The sequence below is a fragment of the Arachis ipaensis genome, chromosome B9 (genome assembly GCF_059453495.1).
Source record: "Arachis ipaensis isolate K30076 ecotype BB chromosome B9, ASM5945349v1, whole genome shotgun sequence".
NCBI classification, from domain to species: domain Eukaryota; kingdom Viridiplantae; phylum Streptophyta; class Magnoliopsida; order Fabales; family Fabaceae; genus Arachis; species Arachis ipaensis.
In genome coordinates this window covers 122,721,870-122,745,671 of record NC_142444.1, presented here as the reverse complement: position 1 = coordinate 122,745,671, position 23,802 = coordinate 122,721,870, and the positions used below count along the sequence as shown (strand labels likewise).

Sequence of the window (23,802 nt, the reverse complement as noted above, 5' to 3'; positions counted from 1 at the left end):
GGTGGTTCTAGTTGCGTTGGAAAGATAACATCCGAGGCTTCGAAATAATATAAAATTTGCCAAAGTTGTCTGACGTATAGGGGCGCGTACGCGCACATGATGCGCACGCACCAATGGATCAGCGTGGGTCCATTTTGGGCAACTCGTTGAGGGTGATTTGTAGCTCATTTTGGGCCCAATCCAACTCATTTATGATGCTATTGAACCCAAGGATTGAAGGGGGAATGAACCAAGTAGTCATAGTTTAGTTTTCATCATGTTTTAGGGTAGAATTCTAGAGAGAGAAGCTCTCCATTCTCTCTAGAATTTAGGGTAATTTAGGTTAATCACTCTCAAATTTCTCTTTCAATTCTTGTTTTGATTTAGTTTTTCCTTCTAATTTCTTGTTATTACATCTTTGTTCTCCTAGTTTTACTTGTTAATTTCTCATTTTGCTCTCTTTTATGTGTATAAACCATTGTTGAATCTTGATTTCTTTGAATGCAATCTTATGTTTCTAAGTCTCTTTTATGTTATCTCCATTGTTATTGTTGATTTCTTGTTGATGATAGTTATGGATCTTGTTAATTTTTACATTTGGTGATGTTTACTTTTCTTGCACTCTAAGTGTTTGATGAAATATTTTCTCTAGTTTTTTGAGTAGTTTTCTTGACTCTTGGCCTAGGCTAAGGGAATTGAGTGACCTTGAGTCATTGGGTCTCATTGAATTAGTGATTTGAGAACCCTTGGTGGTCAATTTGATAACCATTGATACTAGCCTACTACTAAGTCAATTAGTAGCTAGGTTAGAACCTATGGATTGATGTTGATCAAGCCATTTGATATACTTCAAGTATAGAAGTAAACTTAATGAGCTTGGTTCCTCATAATTATCAATATTTGGTATGTAGACAAGAATGGTGATCTCAATTACCTATGTCTTAGCTAAGAGTCCTTTCCATTTCTTTTATTAGTTCTTATTACTTTACTTTCCTGTCATTTAATTTCTTGCAAAAATATAAAAATCAAAACCCCTTTACCCCCTTTATAGCCAATAATCATACACTTCATTGCAATTCCTTGTGAGACGACCCGGAGTTCAAATACTTCGGTTAATTCTTATTTGGGGTTTGTTATATGTGACAACCAAAATTTTTGCATGTGAGGATTCTTTCTTGGTTTAGGACTATACTTGCAACGAGAATTCATTTGTGAAATTCTAAACCATACAAGAATTCGAACATCAAAATGGCGCCGTTTGCCGGGGAGTTGCAATGGTGTTATATTATTGGCTATTGTGAATATTGTGAATATGTTTGCCTTTTGCTTGTTTGTTAGTTTTTGTTAGCTTTAGGACTTTGCTGCTCATTTTGTTAGCTTTTGTTTTTATTTTCTATTATGAATTCTCATCCTCACTTTGGCTATGAGTTTGGCTCAAATTATGTTGTAGAAAATGGAAACTACAATGGTAACATGCATCAAGGATGGAACAATCAAAGATGGAAGGAGCCTCAAGGAATTGATCACCCCTCTTGGCAACAACAACCTCTGGACTCTTATGGGTATAATTCCAATCCTAATGCATATCAATCTAATGGATGTGGTGACACTTATTGTGATTGTCAACAACCACCACCATATGCCTATGAACCACCGCCTCAATATAATTTTGAACCACCTTACTCACAAGCCCCGTACCCCCAAACACCTCCATATGATCCTAACTCATATCCACCATACTAACTACCTTGTGAACCGTATAAACCATATGAAGAACCACCCTAATTCAACTCCCAATACCCTCAAGAACCACCACCTCCATGTTATTACCAAGATGAGATACCTCCAATGTATGAGAACTCTCAACCACAAGATGAATCACCTCCCACATTTGAAAAAATCATGGCTCAGTTTGCTAACATTACTGCTATCTTGGAATCATTGGACTCATGCAACAAGCAAAGCATCTCCACGGATGAATGTGAGAAATCAACCGAAGAAAGGAGCATGAAGGAGATTTTAGAATCTCAACATGAGGACAAGGAGATGGGGTATGTCTTGCAACAAGTGGAGAGTTAAGAGATTGTTAATGAAGAAGAAGTGGTTGAAGAGCTAGGCAAAGCTGAACAAGAGGTGGATTTCAAGCTTGAGAACACTTCCACACCAAGTGATATTGTTGATGATCTTGTGGAAGTTATTGAACCTTCTTCCAATGAGCTTGAATTTGGTGTTGAGGAGGATAATGCGCAACCTTCTAAGCATATAATGAATGATGAAGAATTGGAAGAAGGTGAGCAAATAACAAATCTTCCTCTTAGAGATGAGCCCACACCAACACATGATCCTTTGGTATTTGAGGAATCTTTCCCTATTGATATTGAGGTAAATGTTGATATAAGTTCCACATTACCTCTAGGTTGTGACATGAAGAGTGGGGAAGAGCTAGAAGAAGTTGGTGAAGAGGTGGTTGAATGTGAAGAACTTTGTCAAGAGGAAGAGGTTGAAGTTGAAGAAACTTGCCAAGAGGTGGAGGTAGTCAAGAAAGAGCACAAGGGAGTAGTCCTCGCATTGGCTAAGTGTGGGGAGGTCCCCCTTCCTAAGTCACCATCCAACACAACATTCAAGTGGGTAAAATTCTTATCCCTAAGCTTTGCTTTCTCACTTGAATATGGTTTGATTGAAAATGATGGTCAACTTAGAGCTCTTTGTGGAGTTAAGAGTAGGAGAGAGTTGTGTAGTGGTTGGAGACATCACTCTAAGTTCATAATGGTTACGTGCTCAAAGTTGAATAGCAACGGTTGGTGTAGAACCAAATTGCATGGGTCTAGGAGAATGTTTGGATGCTTAATTGAGAATTCACAAGCCTTGTCACCCAAATTTAACTATGGTAGTCACGGGAAGATGGGTGCAAGAACAAGGTTTGGGACCCCGGAATTCATTTCAACAACCAATACTCTTGGGGCCTTGTCATCTACCTAAGTTTACTTGAAGGCCTTGTGTGCCTAATTTGGGATCCTAGTGGACATTGGAGATGCAAACAATGGTGGGGATTCAAGGAAGAATTCAAGCATAAACCACCCTAGCAAGAACCCCCACCAAATGTCCAACTTAAGGACTTAAACTAAAAGTGCTAGGTGGGAGACACCCTACCATGGTAAACTCTTTTCATTTTCTCTTTTGTAAATATTGGTAGAATAGGTTTGATTTCATATTTTGTTTAGTTTGTTGAGTATATTTGGTAGTATAATATGTTAAATAAGGTTTTAGGGTATTTTGGTAGCTGTTTGGAAGTTTGGAAGGCTTGGTTTGGTGCAAAAACTTGGAAAATTTTGAAAAACAGAGCACCAACCCGCGCGTGCGCGTACCTGGCGCGTACGCGCGCCTCAAGCATTTTCGACCGTCCACGCGCACGCGTACATGGCGTGTACGCGTGGATGCAAAAATTTCACCCCCTCAATACATTGACTCGGGGGTTGCGCCCACATTACGCCAGCACCATGCCTGAGGCACAAACCAACCCGCGCGTGCGCGCACCTGGCGCGTACGCATCCTTGAAGCTAATTGCGCAATGCGCGCGCACGCACGCTATGCACGCGGGCGCCGATAGTGCCACCTGCCCTCCTGGTACATGTTCCAGAGAGTTGGGCCAACCTTGGGCTGACTCTGTGCCCCGCGCATAATCTCACCCACGCGTGCGTGCACCTGGCGCGTATGCGTCCCTCTGCCAATTTGCGCATCGGCGCGTGGGCGTGCATGACGCGTCCGCGTCGCAAAAAAAAAGAGTTTTTTTTCTCCTCTGCCATTTTTTTTTGTTTATCGCATTCGTATACTTCTATTCTTTACATTTCAGTTTTGTTTTTATAGCCTGTTTTCAATTTTTTTCTAAGTCTCTTCTTTCAATAATGGTGTTGTATTTTTCTACTCAATTGTTGAGAATTTCTTGCATTATTTTGGTGCTTCTTGACTTGTTTGATACTGATGGGTGATGAAACTTTTAAATCAATGCTTCATCTTTTATGACACTTGTACCCCTTGTGCATTGATATGAACTCATATTATTTTTCATGACCCACTTTTTCTTATTTGAACTTGATGCTCAATATGCTCTTCATGCTTTGACTTTTCTCTTGCATCAAGTATTAGTTGATATGCCCTTTGCCTATATTGCTTTCTCACTCACATGTTGTAGCTATCATATAGTGAGAACCTTACTCTTATTTGGCATTAGCCCTCGCCTATGTTCTATTTGCTTTGATATCTTTGATGTAGGTTTAATTATCCTTCTTTCTCTTTCCTTTTAGGTTGGCCACCAAGAAGGAAAGGATTGGAAAGGCTTCTAAATGGGGTAATAAACAAGTTCACCGGCACAACCTTTTGAAGGAGCTCATCAATTGTAGTAACCCGTCCACCTTACTCTTCTTTGCATGCACCGAAGACGGTGCAAATTTCTAAGTGTGGGGAGGTCGTCCGACCGATCTCCCTGGGTAACAAATTTCATTTTCAACACCAATTCTTGATTTTCTTTGTTAGTTAGTTGTTGCATTGCATGCTAGTTAGAATTTGTACATATTTTACCACTTCTTTTTCTTTTAGGACTACTTGATTAAAGTGATGATTTCTTTTCCAAGAAACTGTTTTTAGAGCACCCTACCAATTTGAAAATTTTTTTGTTATACTTGCTTGAAGAATTTATTTTGGAACATGATTTTTGAGCTAAGAACACAAGCATGTGAGTTTTGAGCCGAATTGTGTGGTTACATCTTATAACCACTTATTTTCTATTCTTGTGTGCATTGTTCTCTTTCTATGATTGTAATCTTTGATTTGTTTGATTCTATATGTCCATTATTCCATGTATATATGCATTTGTATGATTGAGGCCATCATTTCATTTAGCTCACTTGTCCAAATAGCCTACCTTTCGTCAACCATTGTTAGCCAATTTTGAGCCTATTTAATCCCTTTTGTTCTTAATTTTAGCACATCACTACCCTTAAGTGAAAAATAACAAATGTCCTTAATTTAGATCTTTGATAAGCTTAGGCTAGTGAGAGTGTGTATCATTTGGGTATGGGAAACTTGGGACATTGGTTGAGAGGAAAGTGTGTTTTTGTATTTTTGTTGAAGATTTTTGGGAATTGGGTACATGCTTATGCATTAAATATGTAAAACCATATGCATTGATACGTTTGTATATACTTTTGAATATATATATATAGAAAAAGAAATAGAAATATATATATATCTATATAAGAAACAAAAATAAAAAAAATGAATGAAATAAAAAAGGGACAAAAATGCCCCAAAGTAAAGTTCAATGAAATTCAATGCATATGGAATGTTAATTAAAAAGAATGCATGAGTATGTGAAAAAAGTGGGAATCATGGGTAGCTAGGTTGTGTATTAGAATTGTATAGGTTGTTACATGAGTTAGGTGAGAGCTTAGGCTAATCAAAGATACAAATTTCAAGCTCACTTGACCATATGCATCCTTACCTTCACCCTAGCCCCATTACAACCTATGAATAAGTCCTCATGATGAATGTATGTATGCATTGAATAATTGTTGATTGTTAGATGAAAAACAAATCATGGAAAGCATGATTAGAAGAGAATTGAGTGATTGACCCTATACACTTGAGCGATTAGAGCGGATACACTTCCGGTGAGGGTTCGATGCTCAATTTCTTGTTCCCGGCTTTCAAGAGTTTTTCTTCTTGCAAGTCTACTTGTGCTTTATTTTGATATTCAAATTGGTAGGATTCATAAATCATCATACTACTTAGCCCTACATGTGCATAGGTGTTTGGTGCACGAAATTGCGATCATCAACAATGGCGCCAAAGACTTGGTGCTCTCAAACGTGAATCACACTTTGTCACAACTTCGCACAACTAACCAGCAAGTGCACTGGGTCGTCCAAGTGCACTGCGATCCCACGGAGATTGTCGGCTTGAAGCAAGCTATGGTCACCTTGTAAATCTCAGTCAGGCGGATTCATATGGTTATAGAGAATTGATAATTAAAACATAAATAAAACGTAAAATAGGATAGAAATACTTATGTAATTCATTGGTGAGAATTTCAGATAAGCGTATGGAGATGCTTTTGTTCCTCCTGAACCTCTGCTTTCCTACTGTCTTCATCCAATCATTCCTACTCCTTTCCATGGCAAGCGTTATGTAGGGCATCACCGTCGTCAATGGCTACATCCCATCCTCACAGTGAAAATGGTCCAAAATGCGCTGTCACTGCACGGCTATTCATCTGTCGGTTCTCGATCATACTGGAATATGATTCAGTAATCCTTTTGCGTCTGTCACTACGCCCAGCACTCGCGAGTTTGAAACTTGTCACAGCCATCCTTTCCCGGATCCTACTCGGAATACCACAGACAAGGTTTAGACTTTCCGGATCTCAAGAATGGCCGCCAATAATTCTAGCCTATACCACGAAGACTCTGATCTCATGGAATGGAAGGCTCGGTTGTCAGGCGAGGCAACCATGCGTCATGAACCAGAAGGCTAAGAGATATGCACTTAAGCGATTGCAAGTAGAACGGAGGTGGTTGTCAGGCACGCGTTCATGGGTGAGAATGGTGATGAGTGTCACGGATCATCACCTTCCTCAGGTTGAAGAACAAGTGTATATCTTAGATAAGAAATAGGCTTGAGTTTAATAGAAAAACAATAGTACTTTGCATTAATTCATGAGGAACAGCAGAGCTCCACACCTTAATCTATGGTGTGTAGAAACTCTACCGTTGAAAATACATAAGTGATGATGGTCCAGGCATGGCCGAATGGCAGCCCCCATAAAGGTCTAAGATAGCATAAAACTGATCAAATATCCGACGTCTAACATGATAGTAAAAAGTTCTATTTATACTAAACTAGTTACTAGGGTTACAGAAATGAGTAAATGATGCAGAAATCCACTTCCGGACCCACTTGGTATGTGCTTGGGCTGAGCATTGAGCTTTACACGTGTAGAGGCTTCTCTTGGAGTTGAACGCCAGTTTGTAACCTGTTTCTGGCGTTTAACTCCACTTTGCAACCTGTTTCTGGCGTTTAACTCCAGAATTGGGCAGAAAGCTGGTGTTGAACGCCAGTTTGCGTTATCTAAACTCGGGCAAAGTATGAACTATTATATATTGCTGGAAATCCCTGGATGTCTACTTTCCAACGCAATTGAGAGCGCGCCATTTGGAGTTTTGTAGCTCCAGAAAATCCACTTTGAGTGCAGGGAAGTCAGAATCCAACAGCATCTGCAGTCCTTCTTCAACCTCTGAATCTGATTTTCGCTCAAGTCCCTCAATTTTAGCCAGAAAATACCTAAAAATCACAGAAAAACACACAAACTCATAGTAAAATCCAGAAATGTGATTTTTATTTAAAAACTAATAAAATTATACTAAAAACTAACTAAATCATACTGAAAACTATGTAAAAACAATGCCAAAAAGTGTATAAATTATCCGCTCATCACAACACCAAACTTAAATTGTTGCTTGTCCCCAAGCAACTGAAAATAAAATAGGATAAAAAGAAGAGAATATACTATAAATCCCAAAATATCAGTGAAACTTAGCTCCAATTAGATGAGCGGGACTAATAGCTTTTTGCCTCTTGAATAGTGTTGGCATCTCACTTTATCCATTGAAGCTCAGAATGATTGGCATCTATAGGAACTTAGAATTCAGATAGTGTTATTGACTTTCCTAGTTTAGTATGTTGATTCTTGAAAACAGCTACTTTATGAGTCTTGGCCATGGCCCTAAGCACTTTGTTTTCCAGTATTACCACCGGATACATAAATGCCACAGACACATAACTGGGTAAACCTTTTCAGATTGTGACTTAGCTTTGCTAAAGTCCCCAATTAGAGGTGTCCAGGGTTCTTAAGCACACTCCTTTTTTTGCTTTGGACCTTGACTTTAACCGCTCAGTCTCAAGTTTTCACTTGACACCTTCACGCCACAAGCACATGGTTAGGGACAGCTTGGTTTAGCCGCTTAGGCCAGGATTTTATTCCTTTAGGCCCACCTATCCACTGATGCCCAAAGCCTTGGATCCTTTTTATTACCCTTGCCTTTTGGTTTTAAGGGCTATTGGCTTTTTACTCTTGCCTTTTGGTTTTAAGAGCTTTTGGCTTTTTCTGCTTGCTTTTTCTCTTTTTTTTTCCGCCATTTTTCTTTTCTTCTCTTTTTTTCGCAAGCTTTTGTATTCACTGCTTTTTCTTGCTTCAAGAATCAATTTTATGATTTTTCAGATTATCAACAACATTTCTCCTTTTTCATCATTCTTTCAAGAGCCAACATATTTAACATTCATAAACCACAATATCAAAAGACATATACACTGTTCAAACATTCATTCAAAAAATAAAAAGTATTGTCACCACATCAAAATAATTAAACTAGTTTCAAGGATGAATTCAAAACCATGTACTTCTTGTTCTTTTATTTTTAGAACAGTTTTCATTTAAGAGAGGTGATGGATTCATAGGACATTCATAACTTTAAGGCATAGACACTTAAATACTAATGATCATGTAATAAGACACAAACATAAACATAAAGCATAGTAAATGAAAAACAGGAAAATAAGAACAAGGAGATTAAGGAATGGATCCACCTTAGTAAGGGTGACGTCTTCCTCTTCTTGAAGAACCAATGGTGCTCTTGAGCTCCTCTATGTCTCTTCCTTGTCTTTGTTGCTCCTCCCTCATAGCTCTTTGATCTTCTCTAATCTCATAGAGGATGATGGAGTGCTCTTGGTGCTCCATCCTTAGTTGTCCCATGTTGGAACTTAATTCTCCTAGGGAGGTGTTGATTTGCTCCCAATAATTCTGTGGAGGAAAGTGCATCCCCTGAGGCATCTCAGGGATTTCATGGTGAGAAATTTCCTCATGCTCTTGTTGAGGTCCATGATCTCTTGTTTGCTCCATCCTTTTCTTAGTGATGGGCTTATCCTCATCAATGAGGATGTCTCCCTCTATGTCAATCCCAGCTGAATTGTAGAGGTGGCAAATGAGGTGAGGAAAGGCTAACCTTGCCAAAGTGGATGACTTGTCAGCCACCTTGTAGAGTTCTTGAGGTATAATCTCATGAACCTCTACTTCCACCCCAATCATGATACTATGGATCATGATGGCTCGGTCCACAGTAACTTCAGACCGGTTGCTAGTAGGAATGATTGATCGATGAATGAACTCCAACAATCCTCTAGCTACAGCCTTAAGGTCCAATCTTCTTAATTGAACTAGCTTGCCTCTTGAGTCAACCTTCCATTGAGCTCCTTCTACACATATGTCCATGAGGACTTGGTCCAACCTTTGATCAAAGTTGACCCTTCTAGTGTATGGGCGTGCGTTTTCTTCCATCATTGGCAAGTTGAACGCCAGCCTTACATTTTTCGTACTGAAATCTAAGTATTTCCCCCGAACCATGGTGAGCCAATACTTTGGATTCGGGTTCACACTTTGATCATGGTTCCTAGTGATCCATGCATTTGCATAGAACTCTTGAACCATTAAGATCCCGACTTGTTGAATGGGGTTGGTGAGAACTTTCCAATCTCTTCTTTGGATCTCAAGTCAGATCTCTGAATACTCATTCTTTTTGAGCTTGAAAAGAACCTCAGGGATCACTTTCTTGTTGGCCACAACTTCATAGAAGTGGTCTTGATGGACCTTTGAGATGAATCTCTCCATCTCCCATGACTCAGAGGTGGAAGCAATTGCCTTTCTTTTCCTCTTTCTTGAGGATTCTCTGGCCTTAGGTGCCATTGATGGTTATGGAAAAACAAAAAGCAATGCTTTTTACCACACCAAACTTAAAATATTTGCTCGTCCCTGAGCAAAAGAAGAAAGAAAGAAGGAGAAGAAGAAAAAGAATGGAGGAGAGGGAGAGAGGTGTGTATTCGGCCAAGGGAAGAAGAAAGGGTTGTGTTGTGTGAAAATGAAGAAGGAATGAGGGGTTTATATAGGGGTGGGTGGGGTTTAGGGTTCGGCCATTAGGGTTGGGTTTGGGAGGGAAAAGAGTTTGAATTTTGGAGGTAGGTGGGGTTTATGAGGAAGAGGGGATGGATGTGAGTGGTGAAGAGATGATGGGGAAGAGTGAGTGAGGTGATTGGTGAAGGGTATTTGGGGAAAAGAGTTATGAAAAGATGTGAAGAAGAGAGAAGAAGTGGTGGGGATCCTGTGGGGTCCACAGATCCAGTGGGCCAAGGACTTAACATCCCTGCTCCAATTAGGCGTGTAAAAATGCCCTTGCTGTGTAATCATGGCGTTTAATGCCAGACTGCTGCTTATTTCTGGCGTTAAACACTCAAATAATGTAGCCTATTTCTGGCGTTTAACGCCAGCTTGGTGCTTGTTTCTGGCATTAAACGCCAGACAGATGCTTGTTTCTGGCGTTTAAACGCCAGAATGCTCCTCCTCCAGGGTGTGCTTTTTTTTATGCTGTTTTTCATTCTGTTTTTTATTTTTCAGTAGTTTTTGTGACTCCACATGATCATCAACCTAATAAAACATGAAATAATAAAAAAAATAAAATAGATATAATTGAATAACATTGGGTTGCCTCCCAACAAGCGCTTCTTTAATGTCAATAGCTTGACAGTGGGCTCTCATGGAGCCTCACAGATGTTCAGAGCATTGTTGAAACCTCCCAACACCAAACTTAGAGTTTGAATGTGGGGGTTCAACACCAAACTTAGAGTTTGACTGTGGGGGCTTTGGTTGACTCTGTAGTGAGAGAAGCTTTTCATGCTTCCTCTCCATGGTTACAGAAGGAGATCCTTGAGTTTTAAACACAAGGTTGTCCTCATTTAGTTGAAGGACCAATTCTCCTCTGTCCACATCAATCACACCTCTTGCTGTGGCTAGGAAGGGTCTTCCAAGGATGATGGATTCATCCTCATCCTTCCCAGTGTCTAGGATTATGAAATCAGCAGGGATGTAAAGGCCTTCAACCTTTACTAGCACGTCCTCTACTAGTCCATAAGCCTTTTTTTCTTGAGTTGTCTGCCATCTCTAATGAGATTCTGGTAGCTTGCACCTCAAAGATCCCAAGTTTCTCCATTACAGAGAGTGGCATTAAGTTTATTCCTGACCCCAGGTCACACAGTGCCTTCTCAAAGGTCATGGTGCCTATGTTACAGGGAATTAGGAATTTACCAGGATCCTATTTCTTTTGAGGTAATTGATGGGAAGCAGAAGCTGGTGAATTAAAAATTTATTAAAATGGTTACGTTACAAGTATAGTTCTTAACTCACCAAAAATCTGCCTATCAATTTAGAAATATGTCACAGAGAGTTTAAATTAAAATTACTGGGAGTTTTAAGTCCCAGGTCGTCTCCCAACGAGTTACAGAAAAGTGTGCTGTTTTATTAATCAGATGTTCCAAGAAGTTGAGCTAAGTAAATTGGAATTTAAATTGAGGAATTTTAAATAATATAAATAAAAGCCTTGACTGGGAATTGATTTGTTAGAATCTCTATCATTGATGGAGTGATTTTTAAGATTGATTTATAATTAACGGTTACTCTGTTTGGTTATCCTTTACTAGGTAAGGGAAAGTCAAACAAGTTGGAATGCCAGATCTGTTCACAAGTTGCAACCCACTTAGTTCAAAGGGATTGGCGTTGGTGACAGGATAACAATCCAACATTCAACCCAACTACAAATTTCTCCTTCAATCCTTCCAACTCAAGAGTTCCTTTTAATCAATTCCCCATCAAGTAATGAAACTACTCACGCATTGTAAATAAAGAATCCATGGCACATGAAAGGGAATTAAAAGAAGACATGATTATTGGAATTGAAATTGAATTAAAAAGAAATAATCCTTGCATTAATTAATCATAAAAGTATCTGAATGACAAAATTGAACATAACAAAGAACATGGAAGAATAAAACCAAGTTAAGAGAACAAACTAGAATGATGAAGTCTTGATGAGGAAATAACTCTTCTCAATGTTCTAATGCTAAGACCAATTGAAAATTAAAATTCTAAAAACTAGAGAGAAAAACCTAAGAGAGTAAAACTAGATCTAAAACTACTGAATGAATGTGTGTGTTGTTTCTGCATATTCTCTGACTCTAGTCTGCTGTTCTGGGCCGAAAACTGGGCCGAAATAAGGTCCAAAATGGCCCCCATCGAATTCTGCAGATTATGCAGATCGCGCATGTCACGCGATCGTGTCATCCATGCGAACGCGTCGCTTGCGCTTTTTCCTCTCCACGCGTTCGCGTCGTCCATGCTACCGCGTCGCTTGCGCTTTCCAATTCGCATGGCCGCGCAAGCCATGCGGCCGCGTCACTGCGATTTGTGCTCCTTCGCGCGGTCGCGTGAGCCATGCGACCGCGTCACTTCTCGCTGGTTATCTCCTCAAATTCTTGTGTTCCTTCCATTTTTGCTAGCTTCCTCTCCAATCTCCATCTCATTCATGCCTATAAAGCCTGAAACACTTGACACACTGATCACGGCATCGAATGGAATAAAGAAAAATTAAAATTAAATAATTAGAGTCTCTAGGAAGCAATTTCCAAACATGTACTAAATTTAGGAAGGAAATCTAAATGCATGCTAAATTGATGAATAAGTGGGTAAGGATCATGACAAAACCACACAATTAAACACAATATAAACTATAAAATAGTGGTTTATCAACCTCCCCACACTTAAACATTAGCATGTCCTCATGCTAAATTGAAGGAGACAAGGAAATAAGTATGAACATGCAGAAACTCATGAAATGCAATGCAATCCTACATATATAAATAAATGCAACTATATGATTATTGTCCACTTGATCAAAAGTAAATAAGCCCTTCAAGACAATTACAACTCAAATTCCACTAATTCTATCATTATACAATAAAACCGATAAAAGTGCAAGAAGATAGCTTATGAAAGCCGGAAACATGAAAATTCAAGCATTGAACCCTCACTGATAATGTATGTACGCTCTAATCTCTAGTGTATAGGGTAATCACTCTATTCTTCTCTAGTCATGTTTTCTAATTTTTGTTTTTCTCCTAACCAATCAACAACAGTTAATATACCAATGCAAACATCATGAGGTCTTTTCAGGGTTGTAATGGGGCCAAGGTGCAGGTAAGGGTATATATATGGCTAAGTGAGCTTTATAAATTGAATCTTTAATTAACCTAAGCTCTCACCTAATATACATATATTCTATATACTTTTAAATTCATGCTTAGCTACCCATAATTCCCTTTTTCAACCCATACTCATGTTTCAACTTTGTATTTTAATTCTATCATATGTGCATTGATCTTTGAATTCTGAATTTAACATTGGGGTAATTTTGTCCCCTTATTTATTTATTTTTTTTATATATTTTTTTTGAATAAATAAAGCTCATCAACGCACATAGATTTTTGATTCTTATAGTTTCACATGAATAGGTATCCAAATTCCCTTTAAATTTTCATGACACATCCCCTTAACAACTTTTGTTCCCACAATTTTCCATACTTAACTAGCACACACAATTCTATCTTAAGCTAACCAAAGATTCAATTTGGGATATACAATTGTTTTTCGACTTAAGGTTAGTAATGTGGTAAAATATCGAACAAATGGGAATTAAAGGCTCAAAGTGGTTAACAAAGGTAATTGAAAAGGGTAGGCTTAATTTGGATGTGTGAGTTTAAACAAATAATGGCCTCAATCATGTGCAAGCATGTAAATATAATAAATATTGGACATATAAGATAAAACAAAATATAGATTACAATCATAGAGAAGTAAACACACAAGAATAAAATAATTATGGTTAAATAATGTAACCATACATAAAGGCTCAAATCTTTCACAGGTTGTGTGTTCTTTAGCTCAACATCATGTTCCAAATACAACTTAAGCAGATTTATCATAAAAATTTTGAAAAATTAGTGAAATTTTATTCCAAAGATAGATTTTTGAAGAAACTTATTGTCTTTTTCAATCAAGTAGAACATGCATGCAACTATCCTAACCTATGCAATTTATTCTATTCTATAAAGGAAAGAAAAATCTAACTAAAATATCCTAATTATTGGTGCCAGAGAAGAGAATTTACCTCTGGAAGTCAGGTACTGACCGACCTCCCCACACTTAAGGCTTTGCACCGTCCTCGGTGCCATCTGTCAGAAACAGGGGTGGGCTGGTAGCAGTATCTCCATCATCGGGACCGTCATGGCTCCCTGTGCTAGTAAAGAAAGTGGAGTCCGGGGTGTCTGAGTTTCTGAAGCATCCCTTGAGTAGCTCCTTGAGGTGTTTGAATCGGCGCTTGTTTCGACGCTCTCTCATCTTTGCTTTCTGTTCTTGCCGATCCAACCGTTCGATTATCTGCTGGAGCAATTTCTCAGTTGTAGATGCTTGTGGTGTTGAAGAAGGAAGATCTTCAACTGGCTCAGTAGGCTGGCTTGTAGTGGCTGCTGAAAGTCTGAGGTATTTCCCGTTAGGGACATATTGATCATCCCGTGGAAGCATGACTTTGGTGTCCCCAGCTCTGTAGGAGATCCCGGCTGCTGAAACAAGATCTGAGACCAAGGCGGGGAAAGGTAAGTTGCCCGTAATTTGTACGTGTTCCATAGCATTCCGGATATGTCTTGAGAGATTCAGAGGTTGGTCTGTAAGGATGCACCATAGTATAACAGCCATGTCTGCAGTGAAAGAGGACTCATGAGTGCTCGGAAAGACGTAATGGGACATGATTTGTGCCCATACGTGAGCCTCCAAGGTAAGTGCGAAAGCCAAGATTCCCTTAGGGCAGGTACGGTGGTATCCGTAGATCCAACGGCTGCCAGGTAATGCAATGACTCCGAGAACGGAGTCCCAGTCAAATTGGTATCTCTAGCACTGAAGGGTGGCTTCTTGAAAAGCGTCCATTCCTGCTGGAAAAGGGGGAAGACTCAGAGCTTGCTGGATGGCCTCTTCTGTAATGGGCACTTGCTTCTGCCGGACATAAACAGACTGCAGGGTCGGTATGTAGAAGTTGGAGTAGAACTCAACTACCCAAGAGAGATTGACCTGCCTCGGCTGTCTCCGTAAGAAACCCCATTGTCTTCGTTCAATTTGCGGCTCAACAAAGGAGGCAATATTGGATGGGAGGATAAGAAGGTATTCATTGTTATAGTTCCTTTCTGCTAGGATAGGGAACATCTGCTCACAGTAGTGATTGGAAAATCGTGCAGCGTCCTTTGCTGGAAAGACTTTCTCCTTTTCGTCAACCTTTATTATCCTCTTGACTCGTTTTGTTGAGGGCTTGACTGCGGTTGAAGAAGGCTCTGCCACTAATGATCTTTTAGTTCCTCTTCTTGCTGGTGGTCTGGAAGTTGCTTTCTCCTTTCCTTTCTTGGTGGCCATCCTGAAAGAAGAGAAGAGAAAGAGAATTAAATTTAAAGAGAGATACAGCAAGGAAGGAAACGGAAAAGAGGGTGAATGATGCACAGTAAAATGTAGATGACATTAACACATGCTCTCGAGTACATATGAAAAGCCATCAATGGGAAATAGCTAGTGCATAAAAAGACAAGTGAATGCAAGGTGTTTATTGGCATGCTGGCAAAGGGCATGAGTAGCATAGACCAAGCATTACTTTGTAACAAACCATCACGTTTGTATTGACAATTGAATTCAATTAATAAAATAATAAGGGAAAGTTGTGAAAAGCAAGCATTGAATAGTATAGTAACATAGAGAAGTGCATAATGCCACATGGGCTTTTTCACAAACACATAGCATGCATGGTGAATAGGGTACAGAAAATATGAAGATGAACATGCAAGCAATCCCTTAAATGGAAGAAAAATAATTGTCAAATAATTTGTAATAATCCACAAGCATATAATGAGGGATGATGACTCAAAAGGTTTCTAACACCATGTAAAGAAAAGAAAAGAAGAAGAAGAAAAATAAAAATTTGAAAAGAAAAAGAAAAGAAAAAGAAAATAATAATATATATACATAATATAATAAGAATGATAGAAAAGAGAAGAAGGAAGAAGAAGGTAAAACCTTGTTAATGGAGGAGAGAGAGAGAGAGAGTGAAAAGTAAGATAGAAAGGAGAAGGGAGAAAGAAGAAAGAAGGAGGGAAAAGAAAAATTAGGATTTGGAGGAAAGAAAGATAAGATAATTTGGCAATTGAGGTTGAGCTGTGCGGCGCATGCGACGCGGCCGCGGAAGGCACGCGTTCGCATGGTTGTGCTCCAGGTAAGGTGACACGATCGCATCGGTCACGCAGCCGCGTGACCGATGTTGCACTGCTGGCGCGAGTTCAGCCTCGCTCCAGCACAACTCTCTGTTCGATTCATTTTAATTGCCAAAATTGGGTGACGCGATCGCGTGGGTCACGCGATCGCATGAGTGTGCGTTATAAAACGGGTGACGCGGCCGCGTCAGCGACGCAGTCGCGTGACAAGGATTGTGCTTCCAGCACCAATCCAGCACCACTCTCGCACAATATAGCATTGTGCACCCTTTTACGTCGAAAACTCAGGGCACGCGGTCGCGTGGGAGGCCATGATTTCCAAGCGACGCGGTCGCGTCAGTGACGCGGTCGTGTGGGGTAATTTGTGCCATTGGCACGACTCCATCGCTCTTCCTGCGTAACTTTCTGTTCATTTTTATTTTTCTTTACTCCCCCTGCCACGCGGACGCGTCGTTGGTGCGATCGCGTCGCGCGGCGAAAAATTTTTTTTTTAAAAAAAGAAATATAAGGACATGTAGGTGTGAAAAAGCATGAAAGTATTAATGAAGAGAAGAGTTATTAAAGAAGAAAAACTAAAAGTGAAGAAAAGAACGATCATACCGCAGTGGGTTGTCTCCCACCAAGCACTTTGCTTTTACGTCCGTAAGTTGGACGCTCCACTAGCTCAATCTGCTATGATGTGGGGGTCTTCCAAGCGGAAGATCTCAAGCTCCCTGCTTTTCTGCACCTTCTCACCATGATATAGCTTCAGGCGTTGTCCATTAACCTTAATAAGTTCAGAGCTTGAAGGATGGCTTAGGTGATAAACTCCGTACGGTTCAGCCTTCTCTATTCTGTATGGACCTTCCCATTTCGATCTCAACTTACCGGGCATGAGCCTCAGTCGAGATTTGTAAAGGAGAACAAAATCTTCAGGTTGGAACTCTCTCTTCTTGATGTTTTGATCATGCACAGATTTCATCTTTTCCTTGTATATTCTGGAGTTCTCATAAGCTTCTAGGCGAAGGTTCTCCAGTTCCTGCAGTTGCAACTTTCTTTCAGCTCCAGCATTCTCAATTCCCATGTTGCACTCCTTAACTGCCCAGAAGACTCTGTGTTCTATTTCAACTGGGAGATGACAAGCTTTTCCATAAACCAAGCGGAAGGGACTCATCCCAATGGGTGTCTTGTATGCTGTTCTGTATGCCCACAGTGCATCTTGTAGTCTGGTGCTCCAGTCTTTTCTATGAGGCTTTACTATCTTCTGCAAGATACGCTTAATTTCTCTGTTTGACACCTCGGCTTGCCCATTAGTTTGGGGATGGTAAGCTGTTGCAACTTTATGGATTATCCCATGCTTCTTCATCAATCCTGTTAGTCTCCTGTTATAAAAATGGGTGCCTTGATCGCTCACGATCGCTCGTGGTGATCCAAAGCGGCATATAATATGGTTTCTCACAAAGGAAACAACAGTGTTAGCATCATCAGTGCGGGTAGGAATTGCTTCCACCCATTTGGAAACATAATCTACAGCTAACAATATATAAAAATATCCACTAAAATTTGGAAATGGACCCATGAAGTCAATGTCCCAAACATCAAAAATTTCACAGAAAAGCATATATTACTGAGGCATCTCATCCCTCTTGGATATGTTACCAAATTTCTGGCATGGGTGACAAGATTTACAAAACTCAGCAGCATCTCTAAAAAGAGTAGGCCACCAGAATCCGCAGTCTAAGATCTTTCTAGCTGTTCTTTGAGGGCCAAAGTGTCCTCCACTCTCAAATGAGTGACAGGCCTCTAAAATGGACTGGAATTCTGATTGAGGTACACAACGTCTAATTATCTGGTCAGCGCCACATCTCCATAAATATGGGTCATCCCATATATAATATTTAGACTCGCTTTTCAGCTTGTCTCTTTGATGTTTAGAAAAATGTGGAGGAAATGTGCGGCTAACTAAATAATTAGCAATAGGTGCATACCAAGGGACTACCTCAGATACTGCTTGCAGGTTGTCAAAAGGAAAATTATCATCTATAGGAGTAGAATCATCCTTAATATGTTCAAGGCGACTCAAGTGGTCTGCTACTAAATTTTGATTACCACTCCTATCCTTTATTTCTAAATCAAATTCTTGTAACATCAGTATCCAACGTATAAGTCTTGGTTTGGATTCCTTTTTAGCTAATAGATACTTTAGAGCTGCATGGTCCGAATACACTACTACTCTAGTACCAAGTAAATAAGCCCGGAATTTATCCAGAGCAAAAACAATAGCAAGTAGCTCTTTCTCAATAGTAGTATAATTGGATTGGGCAGTGTCTAAAGTCTTAGACGCATAGGCAATAAAAAAAGGATCCTTACCTTCACGATGGGCCAGCGCTGCTCCTACTGCATGGTTGGAAGCATCGCACATGATTTCAAACGGCTAGCTCCAGTCGGGTCCTCTCACAATTGGGGCTTGAGTTAGAGCAGTCTTCAGCTTATCAAATACTTGTTTGCAATTGTCACTAAACTCGAACTCAATGTCCTTCTGCAGTAATCTGGATAAGGGAAGTGCTACCTTACTAAAGTCCTTAATAAATCTCCTGTAGAAACCTGCATGGCCAAGGAACGAACGGACTTCCCTCACAGAAGAGGGGTAAGGTAAACTAGAAATAACATTCACCTTTGCTGGGTCTACAAAAATGCCATTATTAGATACCACATGTCCTAATACAATCCCTTTCTTTACCATAAAGTGGCATTTTTTGAAATTCAATACAAGGTTTGTATTAACACATCTATCTAATACTCTAGATAATCCATCTAAGCAAAGGTTAAAAGAATCACCATAAACGCTAAAATCGTCCATAAAAACTTCCATACAGTCCTCAATAAGATCAGAGAAAAGACTCATCATGCACCTTTGGAAAGTAGCTGGTGCATTGCACAAGCCAAAGGGAATTCTCTTATAAGTGTAAGTCCCAAAAGGACATGTAAAAGTAGTCTTTTCCTGATCCTCAGGAGCTATATGAATCTGGAAATAACCTGTGTAACCATCTAGAAAGCAATAATGTGATTTACCTGACAGGCGATCCAGCATTTGATCAATGAATGGAAGTGGGTAGTGATCCTTACGGGTAGCTTGGTTGAGACGCCTGTAATCAATGCAGACTCTCCAAGCATTCTGAACTCTAGTTGCTATGAGCTCTCCATGCTCATTCTTCACTGTAGTGACTCCAGATTTCTTGGGCACCACTTGTACTGGGCTTACCCATTCACTGTCTGAAATGGGATATATGATACCTGCTTCCAATAGTCTGGTCACTTCCTTTTTGACAACTTCCAAGATGGTGGGATTCAATCTTCTTTGTAGTTGACGGACAGGTCTTGCTCCTTCTTCCAAAAATATTCTGTGCTCGCATACTTGAGGGTTGATTCCCACTATGTCTGCCAAACTCCACCCAATTGCCTTCTTATGCTACCTCAGTACATCAAGTAACTGCTCTTCTTGTTGAGAAGTCAGTTCCCTTGCAATAATAACTGGAAGCTTCTGCTCATCCTCAAGATAAGCATATTTGAGATGTGGAGGTTTCAATTCTAACTTTTGATCATGGGCAGGCTCCGGATTATCTGGGGCTTGTGAAAATGGTGAAGTGTCCTCATTGTCATTTAAGAGGGTCCCCACACTTGGACCTTGTCCAGTGTGCCTCTCTTCAAACTCTTCTTTTTGAACTTCAGCCACACTTTCGTCTATGACATCACACTGGAAGATAGAACGATCTTCTGGGGGGTTGTCAATGACTCCATTCAGATTGAAGATCACTATGCGACCATCTATTTCAAAGGAGTATGTTCCTGAAAAAGCATCCAATTTGAATTTTGATGTTTTCAGGAATGGTCTTCCAAGTAGGATTGATGATGGCTTATCTGAATCATTATGGGGCATTTCCAAGATATAAAAATCAGTGGAAAATGTGAGCTCTTTAATGTTCACCAAAACATCTTTAGCAACTCCAGCCACTGTAATAATACTTTTATCTGCTAACACAAAACGAGCTACCGACCTTTTTAAGGGAGGGAGCCTCAAAACATCATATATGGACAAAGGCATTATACTGACACATGCTCCTAAATCACACATGCAATCATAAATTTCTACACCACCAATAGTACAACTAACTATGCAAGGACCTGGATCACTACATTTTTCAGGTAATCCTCCCATTAAAGCAGATATAGAACTACCTAAAGGAATAGTTTCTAATTCATAAATTTTGTCTTTATGGATACATAAGTCTTTTAGAAACTTTGCATATTTAGGTACCTGCTGAATAACATCAAAAAGGGGAACAGTTACCTCAACCTTTTTGAATATTTCTACCATTTTAGGATCAGGTTCCAGCTGCTTCCTGGGCTTCCTTGCAAGTTGTGAAAATGGAATGGGAGTAGTATTTTCTGTGGGGCCTGCGCCTTTTGGTGCTTCTTCTTGTGGCTGAGCTATCTCTTCTTCAGCTATGTCCTGTATATCCTATTCCTCTTCAACATCTTCGATTTCCACCACCTCTTCAGCTGAGGCGTATTTTGGTGAGCATGGTTCCTCCTGATTCCTCTCCTGCAGTGTGGTTCCGGACCTCAGGGTGATGGCATTAATGCCTCCCTTTGGATTGGGTAATGGTTGAGAAGGGATTCCAGTGGTGCTTGAAGGTTGGTTACTGGAATTTTTTGCTGAACCAAGCTGTGTCATAAAAGCTTGCAGAAAAGAGGTGAGACCATTCAGACTGGCATTAATAGTGTTCACGATGGTACTTTCCATGGCCAGTTGTCTTTTCTCAAAAGCTTGTAATAAATCTTCATTAGAAGATACCGAAGAATGAGTAAATTGAGAGGTTTTCTGCTGATTGTTTGGTGGTCCTTGGTTTTGCCTCAGGTGAGGTGCTCGGTAAGGTTGATTTTGCTGCCTGTTGTTGTTATTATTCCACCTCTGATTTTCCTGATTATCTCTGCCTCCCATATTATTGTTGTCCCTCCAATGCTGGTTTGAATTGTCCTGCCATCCATGGTTATTATTTCCACTTTGATTGTACCCTTGGTTGGGGTGGTCATAGAAGTTGTGAGTGGATGCCACCATGTTGTCTTCTTGTTGGAGCTGCGGACATTCATCAGTGTAATGGCTGTAATCAGCACAAATTCTGCAAATTCTTTGTGGGAATAGTTGTTGGTTTTGCTGCGGTTGAGTTTGCTGAGCTTGTTGATTCAACTGCATTTGCTTCAGCAGGTTGGTCATCTCACAGATGCTTTGATTTAGAGCAGCAGTCTCTATGCCAGAAGATACTTCTGCAACGGCTTTTGAATGGCCTTGCTTCTGTCTGTGGTTCCGAGTAGATTCAGCTAAATCACTGATCAATTGCCAAGCTTCATCAGTGGTCTTGTACTTCTTCATAGACCCATTGCTGGCACTTTCCAATGTGGTCTTATCCTGGGGCCTCATACCTTGTGTGATATAGCTGAGTAGCACGATCTTGTCAATCATGTGGTGGGGGCATGCTTCCAGAAGATTATTGAAGCGCTCCCAGTATTCAAAGAGAGTCTCATTGTCATCCTGAACAATTGTAGAGATATCCTTCCTCAGTTTATCAGTAACTTCAGATGGAAAGAATTTCTCCAAAAACTCCTTTCTGAGTGTATCCCAGTTGGATACATTTGCTATAGGTTGAGTGTAGTACCACTCTCTTGCTTTTCCCTCAAGAGAGAATGGAAAAGCTTTCAGCAGAATTGAAGTTTCATCAGTGCCATCACGCTTGACAGTAGAACAGGCTGCCTGGAAATCTCTCAAGTGCTTGATAGGCTCTTGAGCAGGTAGGCCATGAAACTTGGGCATCAAATTTAACAGTGTGGTCTTTATTTCAAAATCCGTAGCTACCGCTGGATAATGCGCTTGAAACGGTTGCATTGTAAAATCAGGAGCTCCTTCCTCCTGAATGGTAACTCTTCTAGCTGCCATGTTTTCTGCACGTAGAACAACCGAATCAGTAGAACGGGGGCTGGTTTCTTCCTCAAATTCACTTTCAGATCCGCCCTCAGAGTGGGCTAACCTACGCTGTTCTCGCCTTATTCGTGAAATTGTTCTTTCAATTTCAGGATTGAATATTAGCAAGCGCGGATCAGGAAGTGAACGTGTCATTTGACGGAAGAAACATGCAGCTCATAGTAGCAAAATTAAATAAAATGCAAATAAATAAATTCTAATTAATAAAATTAGCACTCTATTGCAACTCCCCGGCAACGGCGCCAAAAATTGATGGGAAGCAGAAGCTGGTGAATTAAAAAATTTATTAAAATAGTTACGTTGCAAGTATAGTTCTTAACTCACCGAAAATCTGCCTATCAATTTAGAAATATGTCACAGAGAGTTTAAATTAAAATTACTGGGAGTTTTAAGTCCCAGGTCGTCTCCCAACGGGTTGCAGAAAAGTGTGCTGTTTTATTAATCAGATGTTCCAAGAAGTTGAGCTAAGTAAATTGGAATTTAAATTGAGGAATTTTAAATAATATAAATAAAAGCCTTGACTGGGAATTGATTTGTTAGAATCTCTATCATTGATGGAGTGATTTTTAAGATTGATTTATAATTAACGGTTACTCTGTTTGGTTATCCTTTACTAGGTAAGGGAAAGTCAAACAAGTTGGAATGCCAGATCTGTTCACAAGTTGCAACCCACTTAGTTCAAAGGGATTGGCGTTGGTGACAGGATAGCAATCCAACATTCAACCCAACTACAAATTTCTCCTTCAATCCTTCCAACTCAAGAGTTCCTTTTAATCAATTCCCCATCAAGTAATAAAACTACTCACGCATTGTAAATAAAGAATCCATGGCACATGAAAGGGAATTAAAAGAAGACATGATTATTGGAATTGAAATTGAATTAAAAAGAAATAATCCTTGCATTAATTAATCATAAAAGTATCTGAATGACAAAATTGAACATAACAAAGAACATGGAAGAATAAAACCAAGTTAAGAGAACAAACTAGAATGATGAAGTCTTGATAAGGAAATAACTCTTCTCAATGTTCCAATGCTAAGACCAATTGAAAATTAAAATTCTAAAAACTAGAGAGAAAAGACTAAGAGAGTAAAAGTAGATCTAAAACTACTGAATGAATGTGTGTGTTGTTTCTGCATATTCTCTGACTCTAGTCTGCTGTTCCGGGCCGAAAACTGGGCCGAAATAAGGTCTAAAATGGCCCCCATCGAATTCTGCAGATTATGCAGATCGCGCATGTCACGCGATCGCGTCATCCATGTGGACGCGTCGCTTGCGCTTTTTCCTCTCCACGCGTTCGCGTCGTCCATGCTACCGCGTCGCTTGTGCTTTCTAATTCGCGCGGCCGCGCAAGCCATGCGGCCGCGTGACTGCGATTTGTGCTCCTTCGCGCGGTCGCGTGAGCCATGCGACCGCGTCACTTCTCGCTGGTTATCTCCTCAAATTCTTGTGTTCCTTCCATTTTTGCTAGCTTCCTCTCCAATCTCCATCTCATTCATGCCCTATAAAGCCCGAAACACTTGACACACTGATCACGGCATCGAATGGAATAAAGAAAAATTAAAATTAAATAATT

The 23,802-nt window shown here is 40.0% G+C and overlaps 1 non-coding gene across 1 annotated transcript; it reads left to right on the top strand.

Annotated features, from left to right (window-relative positions):
- The first annotated feature begins 21,703 nt into the window (after window positions 1-21,703).
- On the top strand, window positions 21,704-21,811 carry LOC148546171 (small nucleolar RNA R71). The gene has a single exon (XR_015901203.1). It is a non-coding gene; the product is annotated as a small nucleolar RNA R71 (small nucleolar RNA).
- Window positions 21,812-23,802: the final 1,991 nt, after the last annotated feature.